The following is a 17,329-nucleotide window of genomic DNA, read 5'->3' as shown; positions in this document are numbered from 1 at the left end:
CCTCCCTTCTAACCTTCACTGCCCAAATATTATTAGCAGCCATTCCTTATGTATCCCAAGTCTTCCTAACTTGTGGGAACTAGCTGTCCCCTGAATCTTAAACCAATCGGTTTATTCTCTCCTGTAGAACCTACTATAATCAGCCTGGTAAACAGGATGCAGTACACACATTAGACCAAATATTTATAACCACAGTTTTTGAAGTGTAGTTTTTGGGGTGTCTGCTTTATCCCAAGCTAATCTTACCCACAATACATAAAAAATAAGTACTGATTTAATTTGTTAAGTACAGTTGACCCTTGAACAACACGGGGGGTTACGGGTGCTGACCCACCCAGCAGTTGACAATCCGAGTATAACTTATAGTCCGCCCTCTGTGTCCAAGGTTCCACTCCATGGATTTAACCGACTGTGGATGGTGTAATAATGTAGTATTTACTATTGAAAAAAAATTCGCATATAAGTGGACCTGAGCAGTTCAAACACGTGTTGTTCGAGCATCAATTGTACCACAAAGCTAAATGTCTGGCTTATGTGAAAATTAAAAATGACTAAATCCATCGTCCTCCTCTTCCACCTGCACTTCTTTACAATGATAACAATGGCATCCATTTGAGCAGGTATATAAAAAACCTACTGTTTTCTGGGTTTTTTGTTTTTTTGTGGGGTTTTTTTGCGGTACGCGGGCCTCTCACTGTTGTGGCCTCTCCCATTGCAGAGCACAGGCTCCGGACGCGCAGGCTCAGCGGCCATGGCTCACGGGCCCAGCCGCTCCGCATCATGCGGGATCTCCCCGGACCGGGGCACGAACCCGCGTCCCCTGCATCGGCAGGTGGACTCTCAACCACTGCACCACCAGGGAAGCCCTGTTTCCTGGTTTTTTAGAGGATTTTTTAAAATGTTTTTTCAATCAATCTACTTCAATGTTTTTGTTTTGTTTTCAAGTTTCCTGTGAAAAAATAAAATGTATAAACACAATGTAATGAACTAAATACCGTAAAGTATACCCTCTTTAATGGAACATGTATCTCTGGCAGCTACTTTATGCCAGGGAAGTAAGAAAATCATGAGGGAAAAATATGATACCTGATTGTATCAGACCTACTAAAAGGTGCAACATCCAGACTGACCACACATCCAAACTCAGTGATTAGTCCAAAGTGAAGACAACCACCAAGTGAAGACACATGAATAAGGGCACCACTGAAAATACCTTTTGTCTTATGAAAGGCCCTTCCTCAGGAATGATGGCTACTTCAGTTTAGGGTATTAAGCTTGCTCTGAACACAGTGTACATAATTAAGTTCCTTCTCTAGTTAATATCATTTTTTGAAACTGAGGGATATTAAAACCAGTACAGATAGTATCAAAACTACTTTTCTTCCCTCCCTTCAACTTTAAAAATCACTGTTCTCAAAATGGGCCCCAAAATATGGGAGGAAAAGTAATTTGGTAGGGAAGGGAGAAGGAAGAAAAGAGGAGGGGGTTCAAAAACCAAACTAAGTACATTACTGTGAACTTCTTCATCCAGCGCCTTAACTTTTCCTTTCTTCTTAATGAGCTGGATTTTGCAGGCATTGGCTTCCCAGTCTTTGTCATTGCCTCCATCAATCCCCACACCTAAATCACCGAGAGGTAGAAAAGCAAGATTTAGAAACTGACTACTACTTAGATTATCACTGTAAGGCAAAACTTTTAAGGAAAAAAATTTTTTTTTCATCTAATTAGTTCACTTACTTATCAATTCAAAATTTACTGAAAACCTATTATATGTCAAAAACCATGGTAGCTGCTAGAGATAAAAATGAAGAAAACTCAGTTCCTGTTCTTAAATTTCTCAGTAGCCTATTGAGAAGACAGACAAGGAAAAAAATAATTACAATACAGTGTGGTTTTAATATAATAAAAGTTATGTGGTTATAATAAAAGTACTACAGGTTGCAACAGAAGTACAATGGAGAAACGAAGAAGACGGGCACCCACTGCAGAAGCAGGGTAAGGAGGGAATGTCAGGGAACACATCTCTCAAGATTCTACTAAAGTTCCTACGTAATTTGAAAAAATTACTCTGAAGATACTGGAAAAGCACTGAGTAGTTTCAAGCAGAGAAATTACATGGCGAAACAGTTCAGAAAATTCCCTTTGGAAAGAGTGTAAAGATTGGAGGAGAGAAACAGGAAGAAGAAACCTGCTGTCAGAAGTTACACCTACAGCAAAACAAAAATGAGGAAGGCCTGAGCTACACAATGGTCATGAAGAGATGAGTGATACTGAGAAGCAGAACTGACTGCAGGTAACGTGAGAAAGCAGGAGACGTCTGGGACACCTCCCAGGCTCAAAGGACTTGCTGAATGACTGACTGTTGATAAAAGAACACAGAAAGAACAGAGTGAAGAGTGGAGTGAGAAATGGAGCATATTCAGTTCAATTCTGCACATGCAAAGTCTATAATATCATGGTTTATCCAGGGAGAAATTTCTAGGAGGCAGCTGGAAATACAGGTGTGCAGCACGGGAAATACATCTGGATTGTAAGTCACAACCATACAGGAGGTTGGGACTTCCCTGGTGATCCAGTGGTTAAGAATCCGCCTTCCAATGCAGGGGACGTGGCTCCAACCCCTGGTCGGGGAACTAAGATCCCACGTGCCGTGGGGCAACTAAACCCACGCACCGCAACTAGAGAGAAGCCCGCAACAAAGAGCCCACACTCCTCAATGAAGACCCAACGCGGCCAACATAAAAAATTTTAAAAAAAACATACAGGAGGTTGATGAAGTCAGAGCTCACCCACAAAAATACAAAATAAGAAAAGTGGGCCTATGAAAGTATCTTGAAGAATATTAATATAAGTAATAGGTGGAAGAAAAGAAGCCCCCAAAGCAGACAGAAAATAATCAGCATGTTAGGAAGAGAGTGAGAAGATGTGCTGTCAGAGAAGCTGAGGAAAGAGAATTTTAAGAACAAAGGAGTTGAGGAATTGACTTTCCATTAACTGAGGAAGAGTCATGGAAGATAAATGCCCGTTACAACCAGGAATGTTGAGTGTGCAGAAAAGAGTTAATATGTTAGGCCCAAGATTGCTGTCTTAGAAAGGCCTGCTTGGTAAAGTTGGCCATTGGCTGGCATCAGTGAACTTGGATTTCAGGAGGGTTCCCACCACAGTAACTGATCAAGTATGGCTTACTGCACCTACACTGTTGGTGCAAACAATGTGGCTTATGCTGAATGTCTGCTTCCCTGCTAGGAGCCGGGAATTTTGGCACATGTTAGGCAGAGGGTATCTACATGACCAGCCCCCAGTGACAGTCTTGGGCACTGAGTTACTAATGAGCTTCCCTGGTATACAACATTTCACACATTTTGTCCAACCCACTGGGGGAATTAAGCATATCCTGCACGACTCCACAGGGAGAGAATGCTGAAGCTCATGTCTGCTCTCCTCCAGACTTCACCCCATGCACCTTTTCCCTTTGCTGATTTTGCTTTGTATTCTCTTGTTGTAATAAATCATAGCCATGAGTACAACTATACAACTATATGCTGAGTCCTCCTATGGAATCACTGAAACTGGGGATGGTCTTGGGGACCCCTGATACAGTTAAGGGAAGAAGCTGGAGTAGAACATAAAGTTGACAAAAAGTTATTTTTATCTGCTTTGTTGTTTCTCTAAGATAGAAGAATCTTGGGCAAGTTCACATGCCAAAAGCATGGAATCCACGGAGAAAAAGAAATTAAAAGTTACAGGAAAGAAAAAAAAAATGTACAGAGTAAGGCCTTAAGAACTCTGTTTTATAATGAAAATGCCCCATGTGATTTGCTTTTATAGCAACATTCTTAGCAAAAGAAGATACCCGTAAGAAGCAATATTCTACATAGATGCTAATGCTGCTGAAATTGCATGAACAAACCCTTTAAACATGATAAAAGCCAAAAATTCTTCAGATTTTAGATTTAACAGAAACAACAAAATGAACATTATAAAGAATCTAGTAACCTAAAACAAACAAAAAACCCTTTCTATTTATTCAAGAATCATGCAACACCTATAATATTTTTCTAAAGGAAATACCAGCAGAATCATATCCTCTGTACTCCAGTCTCTGAAGGCCTTTGATTAGGGTCTCCAAAATTTCTCGTCTCGTGCGAGGAACATGGTAGTTTAAGTAAGCAAATATACCTGCAAATAAACAAATATTTAATAGAAAATTCTAACTAGAGAATCAACATTGGCATAACTATGACAAAAAATCTTAATTTTCATAATAATGTCTAAGATGTACAAAAATGTGAAGCTACAGTCCATCTTCAAAAAAGGAAGAATCTTCACTTCAAATTATTCAAAGGCAGTGAAACTTTTTCAAAGCGGAATTTCTTGTAAGTATAAAAGACTGAAGCAAATAAGTCAAAATAAATGTTTAGTTTTTTCAAAGCCGTTTATAAGACTGTTCACTTACCTTCCATCACTGACATTTTAACAACTAAAATTTAATGCTTCAAAACTAACCAACAAATTTGGGGTTTATGGCCCATATACTGAGCATTATTCTTAAAGGAAAACATTTTCTGAACTAAGTATTTTAAGCAATGTATGGACCCTCCAAAACTATACAGATGAAATAATTTTTCTTACTTTCAACGACCATGCTCTCAATACATTTTAGGAATAAATAACTTATAAATAGCAATGATGTGAAGAATACTCACAATCTAAATAATTTAATCATAGAGAAAAATGGGCTAAAAATATATATAATCATCGTAAGACAAATGGTTTCTCACTTGTTCACCAGATTAGTAAGGGACAAATAACCATAATACATGTTAACGACTCTTGAGAATTCATAGAAAAGGAACAATCATTTGGAAAAGCAAAACTATAAATAAAGGGACTTGTACAACAAGAAGTGATCCAGAAGAGCAAAGAGGCAGCAGAACACAGGTAAAGGAAATCCACATTTCAGGAATAGCAGCATGGAAATTGTCTGAGGTCTTCCATGATTGTGCTTTGGCCAGGGTGGATATAGCTAAAATGTATAAAAACTGAAAATCAAAATACAAAGCAATATAAACTCAAGCTGCTTATTTATGGAAGAATTTTCTTTTTTCTTAACTATCTTACACTATAATGCCACTGATTATTAAGGGGATTAATTCTGTGGGGCAGAACTCTGGAATGACCAGTTTTCATTTCATTTGAAAAGGTATCTTTATTTCTATAAAGAGTTTGGTCTTATCAAAGCATCTCAGCATACAAAAATATCACATAGCTATTGTTTGACAAAAAAGCCACCGTAACGTGTATGCTGATCACCATGACGAGCACAGTGCAATTTTCTCAATCATGCCTTTCAAACAAAAAGGAAATGACATTTTAAAACTAAAATCCAGAACAACCTGAAACAAGAGTTTGAACTTTCCCCAAAAAACGTGGTACAAGGCCGGACTCATAGAAATCCTATGTTCATTCATATTTTTAAAAATTATAATTGTAAAGATCTATTAAGTTATCGTACACTGTACAAGCATCTCACTTTCGCTGCACCACAACACTGCATGAGGTCTGGGGGTTTTGTTGTTATTGCTGGTCCTTAATAAAGTATCTGTAATATGAAAAAACTAAACCAATAACCCAACTGTAAATCAAACTTTTATGTGTTCTACCCTTTTCCCCCCATGGGTCACTGACCTTTGATAAAGATTAAATGCACACAGAAAACTATCAGCCCCAAATAAGTATTCTATTAGCTCATTAATGGACAATACACAGAATATAAATATTTTCCCCAAATAAAACTTTAAATGCACTAAAAGAGGAACTTCCCTGGCGGTCCAGTGGTTAAGACTCTGTGCTTCCACTGCAGGGGGCATGGGTTCAATCCCTGGTCAGGGAACTAAGATCCCGTATGCCGCGCGACATGGCCAAAAAGAAAAAAGGAAAAAATAATGTGCTAAAAGAACACTGATTCTCAGCTAGTCTACTCTCCATCACTGTGATTAGCATCAGCTAAATAATCTGCTAAAGGAGGATACAATCTAATTCATCTGAAAATCATTAACTAATACAACATATTACACTGTCAAAAATTCTTTGCAGGCTGAGGTCTCTGGAAAGCCTTGAAGACGAAGTCCAAATCCCAATAATGCAGCACATCCAGAATAATTCACTAGTAAATATCATTTCTCCCTTCTTTTTAAGAAATGTAATTCCTTTTTCTTTGAGTTTTTTTTAATTGAAGTAATATTGGCTTGAACATTATATGTTTCATGTATATAACATTATATTTCTACTTCTATATACCCTGCATACTCTGTTCTCTGTTTCTACATTCTTGGTTTTTTCTGGTTTGGTTTGTTCATTTAAAGAAATGTAATTCTGGAATCCCCTGGTGATCCAGTGGTTAGGACTCTGCTTTCACTGCTGAGGGTGCAGGTTCAATCCCTGGTTGAGGAACTAAGATCCCACAAGCCTCGCGTTGCAGCCAAATAAAAAAAAGAAAAAGCAATTCTGATGGTAAAAGTAATACATTCAGAGAATTAAAGATTAAATATAATAATCAAATACCATTTTTTTAAAGCAATTTAAATGCTAATGACAAAAAACAACTGTTTTTAAGACAAGTTATAGACTCAACACATTTCTACAAGAAAATTCAGAGTGATGCAATATTAAATTCACTATCTTCAATACATGTAATTCAACAACAGCCTTCAATTTTGATATTATTTCTAACTTCAATCTCCCTGGTTTACATTAGCTTATTGTGTGAATCTTGAGATCCTGAGTACAATTTTATAGGGAAAGAGGTATTCTCTAAACCAGTATCCCTCTCCAAACAAACTTAAATTTTAACTACTTGATAACCTAATAAAATTCACACTAAACATTTGTTAGCTCATAAAAGTTTCTTGCGCTGAAGAAATCCTGCAAATTCTTTAACTCGTGTCCCCGAAGCTTTCCACTATACCACCCGGCCTCAGCTTCCCCTTCTGCGAAATGAATGGGCTTGACTGAGAGATGGTAAAATAAGTTTCACAATAAGTGCCAACAGGTTTTTAATTGGTATTGGCTCTAGAGAGCACCTCTGAAAAGGATTCAGTGACCCTGTCTCTCATACAGGAAGGAAAGCCATGACTGGTTAGCAACTTCTATTACATGGGGAGTCACAGCACAAGGGCCAAATATTTCCTCCCTCTGACGTCTGAGGACACCTGCAGTGCCCTCCAGCTTGATGTTCTATGGTTTTTGAGGATTCTTCTTTGATTGCTATAGAGATTGCTATATGCTAAGCATGTGGTACTTTTTAATACCTCTACAGACTGTACTCCTCTGGGCCTCAATTCTTTGTTCTGACAGTTACATGATTTGTTCTGTGTACATTGTATTAGCAAATTAAAGCTAGAAACCTGGTGGAGGGCCTTAGTATTTTCAGAGTATATCATTAAGAATTAATAAAAGCAAAGTAACATAGAAAATATGAGGACATTTTTCTACAAAACATTTTTCTACATTTTCTTATTATCACACCTAAGATAATGCTCTAGTTCATCTAATACAATGTTCATATATTCACATTTTCCCTATTAACAAAAATAAATGTGTTTTACAGCTGATTTGTTTATTCTACAATATAATAAAGGATCACAGCTCACATTTGATTGTTATGTCTCATAAGTCTCTTTGAATCCAGAATGGTCTCCCCTAATGCCCTGTTTTCCTCTAAGACACTGACTTACTGATAAGCCAGGAGCAATTTTCTTGTTGAATTTCTCACCTCTGGCTATGCCTAATTGATTCCACACTGTGTGGTCTAACCAGTTCCTCTATTCCTTGTATTTCCTGCAAACTGGAAGAGAAATCTAAAGGCTTGACTGATTTAGGTTAAAACTGAGGGACAAGAATTATTCACAAGTATGTATGCTTTTTATATTGTCTGGTGACTCCCTATTAGTGATGCTAAGATTCATCACTGCTTTAAGGTAAAGACAAACAGATCACTTAGCCTGTGATATTCTGAAAGCATCCTCACAATACTTTCTAGGACTTCAGATATTGACAGCATTGATTTTAAGACAGTCATATTTTCTTTCTTTGTGGTCCATATATAAATGGTACATCTCCCAATAAGCGGCATCTTAGATTCGACGAAATACCATATATCAATTCCAATTCAAAACCTGCCTTTTCCTTGATAGAGGAAGCACCACTGTTACCAATAATCATTACTGTCATTTATTTTGGTTCACTATTGTAACAAAGAAAAGGGGAAGGGGAGGAACTGAGGAAGAAGAAGTAGGAGCAATATTTCTCCTTGCATAACCAGGCAGGAACTAAAAGGAATAAAAGGATGACACATGTAGAGAAATTTTCTAAGATCAAAGTAACAGAGCTGGGAGAAGAAAGTTATCCCTGGTTAGGAAAATGAAAGATAAAGAGGTTGAATCTGTCAGTTTTACAGAGCAGCCCCTTGAGAGCACAGCTGGCCCACTTGTACAGATTAGCGGGTTATCTGTAATCTTGGGGTAGCTGGGAAAATATAACAGCAAATAATTTGCCAATCAGGCATGCAGGGCATGTTTACAGGGTAGGTATTCATAACTCAAAAGGGTGCTTATTAGAGTAGCAATCCCTATTTCAGGTCTTTGATTTGTCTTATCAAACTTCACAATAAATAGTTCTGCTTAAGGTAACTACAAAAGACTAAAAATCAACTCTCCACCACTCTTCAGTAATTGCTCCAATAACACAAACAGTAGTTGTATGGAGAACAGGAGACTTTCTACTCCCAAATCAGCTTGTGCTTCCAAAGTACAAATTTTCTTATTAATGTAATACACTTGGAATAAATACCTCCCTAACTGAAGCAAGGACTTGGCACCTACAGGCATCACTCTCAGAAAACGGCAAGTTAAATTCAATGACATAAAAGCACTTTTGAACACCTTGCTTAACAAGATATTCAGACATGACCTAGATCACAGACTTGACACATCTGGTTAAAAGCAATCTAGCTGTAGGCAAAGACTATTAAACCTTATTGAAATGAAAACTGAATGCAATTTAGCTGACCAATCAAATTATTAAAGTTCCTATGTCTGGTTGAATTTATGTTCTTACAAATAAAAAATTTTACATTTTTTGAGGTATAGTTGACCTGCAATATTATATTAATTTCAAGAAGAAATTTTGCTTTTACATATTTTTTCACTTGACAACTTCAATATTCTGATGAAACCTTAGACATTGGAATTTATCAATATTAAGTGGTCAAATTCCTTCTCTAAATTTTATACCTTCTGAAACAAAATCCATCTACAATGCTACTTAAGTTTCATTTAAAAATCTTTTCTTATAACCCAAGTTACAAATTATCATCGTTAAAGATTCAAATAACACAAATCCTACAGAATGAACTGTGAAAAATCTCCTTTTTCTACCTCCACACAGGAGATAACCACCATTAACCCCACACACTGTCCCAATCCTTCGGCTATGAATTTTTCTACATATATGAACTCAGATGTACATGGTTTTAGAGGTTTTGGTTTTTTTTAACCAAATATGATAATATATTATCATAAATATGATAATATATATATTGCTCTGTAGTTTTTTCTCTTAAGATGTTGGAGATCTTTCTATATCAGTACAACCCATCTACCCCAGTCTACAGAAGGCTGCATAATAAAAATAGTCCATAATAGATTTCTCATATTTTACCTAGCCATTTACCTATTTATTGAGGTTTTTCTAACTCTTTATAATTATAAACAATTCTGCAATTAAGGTTATACACACCAACTATACACTTGCCATAAAACATAGTCAATACTATAATTATAGAGGCACATCCTACAGGTAAGATTCCTTTAAAAGAAGAAATATTTGAGATAACATTTCCTACAACCCTAAAAACACAAAGAAAAAGTTATATGGAGTGACACATGAGAAATTTCAATTATTTGTGTGTTTTTTTAACTGTTCAAAATCTTTTTCCTATTTACAAAATGCTGGTTCAAGTGCCTCCTACTTTGTTGTAAATAAATGGGGCCACTGAAAAGGAGCTCTGTAACACTTCTCTCTTGCATATTTAACATCCTGGAACTCAAAGCACTGTTTAAACACTGACATCTCTAATTATACACTCCCTCACAGTCTACCTATATCATCATCTTTCCCAAGAAAAAGCATGCACTTTCTGCTCACACACCTTTAAACATTCCATCTCTCCCACCTCTCTCTCATCAATCACATCAGACCACAATTTTTCTTCATGCTGCCAAGCCAGCCCCTCTGGGCCCATTATACTCTCACCCCTGTGTCCCTGAGCACTCCTATAGTGAAGTCCATCCATTTCAGGTCATCCATTTATCTCAGGTCCACTTTCATGGGGGCCCTCCCAACTGCTGACCAATCCTGCTAATTCACTGCTTGTCTAAATTTTACACTTCCCCCAGATATTATTCTGAAGTCTAGAATCTAGACTACTCTCAAACCCCCATTTCTCTCTTCCCAGCCTCTTTCTCATTTTCAGTAGATTCTTCCTTTATTGAATTGAAGCCTTCTTCTTCATCTTAACAGTATAATACCCTATAAGCCTATCCTTCCTATAGACTGAAAATAGAGAAACATATTCCGCACATATTCCCTGAACCAGCCTCTCCTGCTTTTAACTCTTGGTAAGAGATTCCTCAATTTTGTAAATATAGAACTTTTCGTTAACATCAAAATATTCTGAGGATTCTACACAATAGAGGGTTGAATTTTTATTATCCAATGATCTAGATCAACTTTTAGTCAATTTAGAGACAATGCTTAGAGTATGAATCAATCAGCGAACACCTGGCATTAATTTCACAGCTTACACATCAGGAACTCAAATTTTCAACTCTACCAGGGACCTCAGTTTCACAATACTCTCTCTTTTGTTGGTATACATGCTCTCCTCAACACTAACTCAAATCCTTCTGCCTTCATATACGCAGCTTCTCTAACGATTTCTTTATAGCTAAATGCAACTAACTTGTCTCTGCAATATTAAACACGAATGACCTTTTTCTACTCTTGCAGACTCTGTCCAATGCAATATACCACTTTGGAACTCTTCTGCCTCTAACCACTATTCTTTGGCCTCTTTTCCTGGCGCTTTTATTTCTTCTTTCAAACCCACTAGCAGGAGTTCTCAATTTATTTCTGAATCCATTCACTGCTGGGTAGAATGTGCCATCAGTGGTATCTCTCGCATTGCACTAGTTCTCTACCGGCTGGCAGCATTCCTCAGCTAAGAGTCCTATCCTAACATCTGGAACATTCTTGGCCTAACCAGTCTCAGAATGTCTATTCATTCCACTTGTAGTCTAGAACATGGCAATGAAGAAGGACTGTGTATTATCACCCACACCTGTTATATGTGTAGTCACTGTTTCCTCCAATCAGACAGCAATTCCCTGAAGGCAATTCCTTTGTTTTAGTCATCTCTCCAAAAGGCAGAGTGCCAAGTACAAAGTGATCACTTCAAATATCTTCATTATTTTTTCTTTTATCAATATTTTTTATTGAAGTACAGTTGACTTACAATGTTGTGTTAATTTCTGTTGTACAACAAAGTGATTCTTTCATGTATGTATATATCTATAATATCTATATATTATATAGATAATATCTATATATTATATAGATAATATCTTCTAATACTTTCTAGGTACCTAAAATGTACAGTCAAAAATTCCCAAGTAGGACGGGCGCGAGCCGCGGCCAACAGCCCACACCCCACAGACAGGCATCAGACGCTAAGGCTGCTGCTGCCGCCACCAAGAAGCCTATGTGCGAGCGCAGTTCACTACCCACACCTCCCTTCAGGGGAGCCTGTGCAGCCCACCACTGCCAGGGTCCCGGGATCCAGGGACAACTTCCCTGGGAGAACGCACGGCGCGCCAAGGCTGGTGCAACGTCCCGCTGGCCTCTGCCGCCTTAGGATCGCCCCGCATCCGCACCCCTTCCTCCCCCTGGCCTGAGTGAGCCAGAGCCCCCGTGTCAGCTGCACCTTTAACCCTGTCCTGCCTGAACAAAGAACAGACGCCCTCCAGCAACCTACACGCAGAGGCGGGGCCAGATCCAAAGCTGAGCCCCGGGAGACTGTGCGAACAAAGAAGAGAAAGGGAAATCTCTCCCAGCAGCCTCAGGAGCAGCGGATTAAATCTCCGCAATCAACTTGATGTACCCTGCGTCAGTGGAATACATGAATACACAACGAATCATCCCAAATTAAGGAGGTGGACTTTGAGACCAAGATTTATTATTTTTTACCCTTTTCCTGTTTTTGTGAGTGTGTATGTGTCTTCTTCTCTGTGAGATTTTGTCTGTATAGCTTTGTTTTCACCATTTGTCCTAGGGTTCTATCTGTCCGTTTCTTTTTTTTTTTTTTCCCTTTTAAAAAATTTTTTTTTTCTTAATTTTTATTTAATTTTATAACTTCATTTTTTTTTACTTTATTTTATTTTTTCCTCTTTTTTTCTATTTTTTCTCCCTTTTATTCTGAGCCATGTGGATGAAAGGCTCTTGGCGCTACAACCAGGAGTCAGTGCTGTGTCTCTGAGGTGGGAGACTAAACACGCGAATACACATATTAATCAAACTATCAAAAATTAAATACAAAAAAAAAATATTAAAAGCAGCAAGGGAAAAGAAACAAATAACACACACGGGAATCCCCATAAGGTTAACAGCGGATCTTTCAGCAGAAACTCTTCAAGCCAGAAGGGAATGACATATGTCTATATTTAAAGTGATGAAGGACAAAAACCTGCAACCAAGATTACTCTACCCAGCAAGCATATCATTCAGATTTGATGGAGAAATTAAAACCTTTACAGACAAGCAAAAGCTGAGAGAGTTCAGCACCACCAAACCAGCTTTACAACAAATGCTAAAGGAACTTCTCTAGGCAAGAAACACAAGAAAAGGAAAAGACCTACAATAACAAACCCAAAACAATTAAGAAAATGGGAATAGGAACATACATATCAATAATTACCTTAAATGTACATGGATTAAATGCTCCCACCAAAAGACACAGACTGGCTGAATAGATACAAAAGCAAGACCTGTATATATGCTGTCTACAAGAGACCCACGTCAGACCTAGGGACACATACAGACTGAAAGATGGAAAAAGATATTCCATGCAAATGGAAACCAAAAGAAAGCTGGAATAGCAATTCTCATATCAGACAAAATAGACTTTAAAATAAAGACTATTACAAGAGACAAAGAAGGACACTACATAATGATCAAGGGATCAATCCAAGAAGATATAACAATTATAAATATTTAGGGACCCAACATAGGAGCGCCTCAATACACAAGGCAAATACTAACAGCCATAAAAGGGGAAATCGACAGTAACACAATCATAGTAGGAGACTTTAACACCCCACTTTCACCAATGGACAGATGATCCACAATGAAAATAAACAAGGAAACACAGCTTTAAATGATACATTAAACAAGGTGGACTTAATTGATATTTATAGGACATTCCATCCAAAAACAACAGAATACACATTCTTCTCAAGTGCTCATAGAACATTCTCCAGGATAGATCATATCTTGGGTCACAAGTCAAGCCCTGGTAAATTTAAGAAAATTGAAATTGTATCAAGTATCTTCCCCCACCACAACGCTATGAGACTAGATATCAATTACAGGAAAAGATCTGTAAAAAATACAAACACATGGAGGCTAAACAATACACTACATAATAACGAAATGATCACTGAAGAAATCAAAGAGGAAATCAAAAAATACCTAGAAACAAATGACAATGGAGATACGACGACCCAAAACCTATCGGATGTAGCAAAAGCAGTTCTAAGGGGAAAATTTATAGCAATAAAATCCTACCTTAGGAAACAGGAAACATCCCAAATAAACAACCTAACCTTGCACCTAAAGCATTTAGAGAAAGAAGAACAAATGACTTGAGGACACGGGGTGGGAGGGGGAAGCTGGGGCGAAGTGAGAGTAGTATCGATAGATATACACTACGGAATGTAAAATAATTAGCTAGTGGGAAGCAGCAGCACAGCACAGGGAGATCAGCTCGGTGCTTTGCGATGACCTAGAGGGGTTGGATAGGGAGGATGGGAGGGAGGCTCAAGAGGAAGTGGATATGAGGACATATGTATGCATATGGCTGATTCACTTTGGTGTACAACAGAAACTAACACAGTATTGTGAAGCAATTATACTCCAATAAAGATTGAAAACAAAAACAAAAACTCTGGGCTTCCCTGGTGGCGCAGTGGTTGAGAGTTACAAAAAAAAAAAAAAAAAAAAAAAAAAAAAACAAAAACTCTTTCCCACCTTCTACTGCTCATTACCAGGACCTATTAACTTTCCCCTTTCCAGGGAACACAACTGAGGAAATGCTCATTAAGCAATAATTCTTTTCTTTCACAACTACTTTATACCCAGTATGATTTCTAAGAATATGTTAACACTAGTAGTTTTATGATTTATCCTAGAAGCCAGTCTTAGCATCCCTCAACTAGCCCCAAAGCTATTACACAGTATAATTACAAAAAAAATTTTAAGGATTCATATCAGAATATTTTTTAATTGCAGCTCTCTTACTGTTTTTAAATATTATCTCATTTACAAAAATATCATTTATATACACCATTGGACCAGAAGGGTATAATCCTACATTTATTAAAAAACAGCAAAATCTGTTAAGAGCTGTGCGTAACTTAAGTGAATTGACACTCTCTCACTGAAGCCAAAGGTAAAACAGATTAAAAAGGACAAAGTATTCCAAAGAACCAAGAATAAGAGGAAGACGAAATAAATTTAAAAAATAGATACACTATTTTTCTCTGGAAGATTCATAATGCTTACTAGCATATTAAAAGTTCCAAAAAGTCCTGCAATTTAAAAAAAAGCCAGCTCAACACTGTTAAGTCTGTGGCTTCTCAAATTTATTTGACCATAAAATCTTTTTTTTTCCCCTCAGTAAGATATTAACATCCTGATACAACCTGATAAATATAATAACAGTTTTAACAGTATTTCTGATTGGAAAAAGCTATCAAAAAGAATTGTTAGTCCTCATTCTGCAATGTTGAAACGAAATCTTTTAGAAAAACTTGAACCAGCAGCAGGTAATCAGAAAGTAAATCTCTAAATTTTCCCATCTAATCTCATTCCTACTCAATTTCTCTGCCTAGAAATTTTATGTCAATAATTAAGATGTGGGAGGAAAATAAGGACAAATCTTTGTCTTCTTAACAGTTAACTTTCAGAATTTACATTGAAGAGGAGAGAAATTCTGAACACTATTCCTGGAATCATGTAAAACTGGTCCAGGTTAAAAGCAGGACCTTAGAAATGCCTCAAATACTAGTTCTTTTTTTTTTTTTTTAACGTCTTTATTGGCGTATAATTGCTTTACAATGGTGTGTTAGTTTCTGCTTTATAACAACGTGAATCAGTTACACATATACATATGTTCCCATAACTAGTTCTTTATTTCTTGTTTATCACCTGTTTCCTCAGCAGCATAACATGGTGGAATGAGGATGCTGACTCTGTGAAAACGCCTAACAACTAATCACCACCCAGAAAGCCTCACCCTTATCTGAACCTTTTCTAAACCTGATCTGATTTTTTCTTTTATAGTACTGTACTTTGACTTCTGTTTTTTCTGGAACAAGATAAAGAAATGATCTGCAACCAGAAAGCCAGGTACTTGACTAGCTGCACACCTCATCACTCAGTAACAGTTAATTACCAAACAAGCACACTGGGGATTGCAAATTCATTACCTCACAGCTCCAAACTAAATTATGTCTTTTGCAAAACCACTCTACTACCTAGACACTGCAAAAGCGTAACTGATTCTAAAGTCAGCTCTACCACTAATAATTTCAGCAGGCTATTTATAATTGTTTCTGTGTGCTTTCTTTTCAATCTACTCTAAATTTAAACTTGCTCTTCATTTCAGAAGCTGAAATTAACATAAAGTTAAATGCAGGAAAAACAGACACTAATGAGTACAAGCTACTCCTGCTCAGTTCCTCTTGCAAAAGGCTACAAAGAATGTTTCCCAGGTAGCTTCAATTCTATTACAATCATACTTCACTTAAAAAAAGTGTTCTTAGGACTTCCCTGGTGGCGCAGTGGTTAAGAATCCACCTGCTAATGCAGGGAACAGCGGTTCAAGCCCTGGTCCGGGAAGATCCCACATGCCTCGGAGCAACTAAGCCCGTCTGCCACAACTACTGAGCCTGCGCTCTAGAGCCCGCGAGCCACAACTACTGAGCCCGCGTGCTGCAACTACTGAAGCCCGAGTGCTGCAATTACTGAAGCCCGCGCGCCTAGAGCCTGTGCTCGTCAACAAGAGAAGCCTCACCACAATGAGAAGCCCGCGCACCACAACGAAGAGTAGCCCCCAGTCGCCTCAACTAGAGAAAGCCCGCGCTCAGCAACAAAGACCCAACACAGCCAAAAATAAATTAATTAAATAAATAAATTTTTTTTAAAAAGTGTTCTTTCTTCCAAGGGTAAGGTCAGTTGTAGATTTCAATAAGGAAGGTAAGAATTCAATTCTTTTTACTGACAATAGCCAAGTTAATACGAATTTTAGAGCGTATCAGTCATTTCAGATATAATTCTGACAATTATAACTTTAACTCACACTTCTAATTATTAAAACGACTAAGTCTCAAAACATGGACTAAAAGGGCCTAACTTTATGTTTTAACTGTTCTAGGTAAAACATTCATTAAACGTAGACCAATATTTCTCATACGTGTTTCAAATGGGTGCACATGCAAGTCATAAATGATGTACGATCTCTCTCCACGGTCACTTCCAGGCCCATTCACCAAGGCTTTGATTAGCAATGGCTTCTGTTGAGATGGGGGGAGGCAGGAAATAAGATCATATGAAATGTCATTGTCGTAGCTCTAGCTATAGTTCTATTTTCTGCTGGGCGTGTCCGAAAGAAAGCAACTAAAATTAAATATTTTTTAAAAGGTAAATCCTGGAAGAATGCGAGATAAATTCAGGAGACCTCACCTGATGTTCCACAGGTTGCCTCCCTCACCTGCTGGACTCTTTTGAAGTCACTCCCCTCCACCCCTCAGTTCCCTCAGCCCTCGCTCCTTTTCCAACTCAGACAGTGCTCTTCGCTCCTGGTTCCCTTCTTGGCGCAAAGCCTCCTTCGGCCCCCCCAGATCCCTTCTAGGGCCCGCCCTCCTCTCAGGTGCCGTCCTAGGTCCCCGCTCCAGCTCTCAGAGGCTGGCCCCCGCCCCCAGCACCCGCAGGC

At 37.9% G+C, this 17,329-nt stretch overlaps 1 protein-coding gene across 1 annotated transcript in view; it reads right to left on the bottom strand.

The window, feature by feature from the left end:
- GFPT1 (glutamine--fructose-6-phosphate transaminase 1) overlaps positions 1–4,181 on the bottom strand; it is a 48,498-nt gene extending 44,317 nt beyond the window's left edge. Inside the window, exons 1-2 of the mRNA XM_024738193.1 lie at positions 4,072–4,181; positions 1,513–1,620 (exon numbers count right to left, since the gene is read on the bottom strand). The gene's annotated coding sequence lies outside the window, so the exon portion shown is untranslated. The remainder of the gene's footprint in view (positions 1–1,512; positions 1,621–4,071) is intronic.
- Between the last annotated feature and the right edge of the window lie 13,148 nt (positions 4,182–17,329).

Source organism: Neophocaena asiaeorientalis, unplaced genomic scaffold, assembly GCF_003031525.2.
Source record: "Neophocaena asiaeorientalis asiaeorientalis breed wild unplaced genomic scaffold, Neophocaena_asiaeorientalis_V1.1 scaffold756, whole genome shotgun sequence".
In the NCBI taxonomy this organism is placed as follows: Eukaryota; Metazoa; Chordata; class Mammalia; order Artiodactyla; family Phocoenidae; genus Neophocaena; species Neophocaena asiaeorientalis.
Note: the sequence above shows the minus strand (reverse complement) of the source record. Positions and strands in the feature narration are given on the sequence as shown.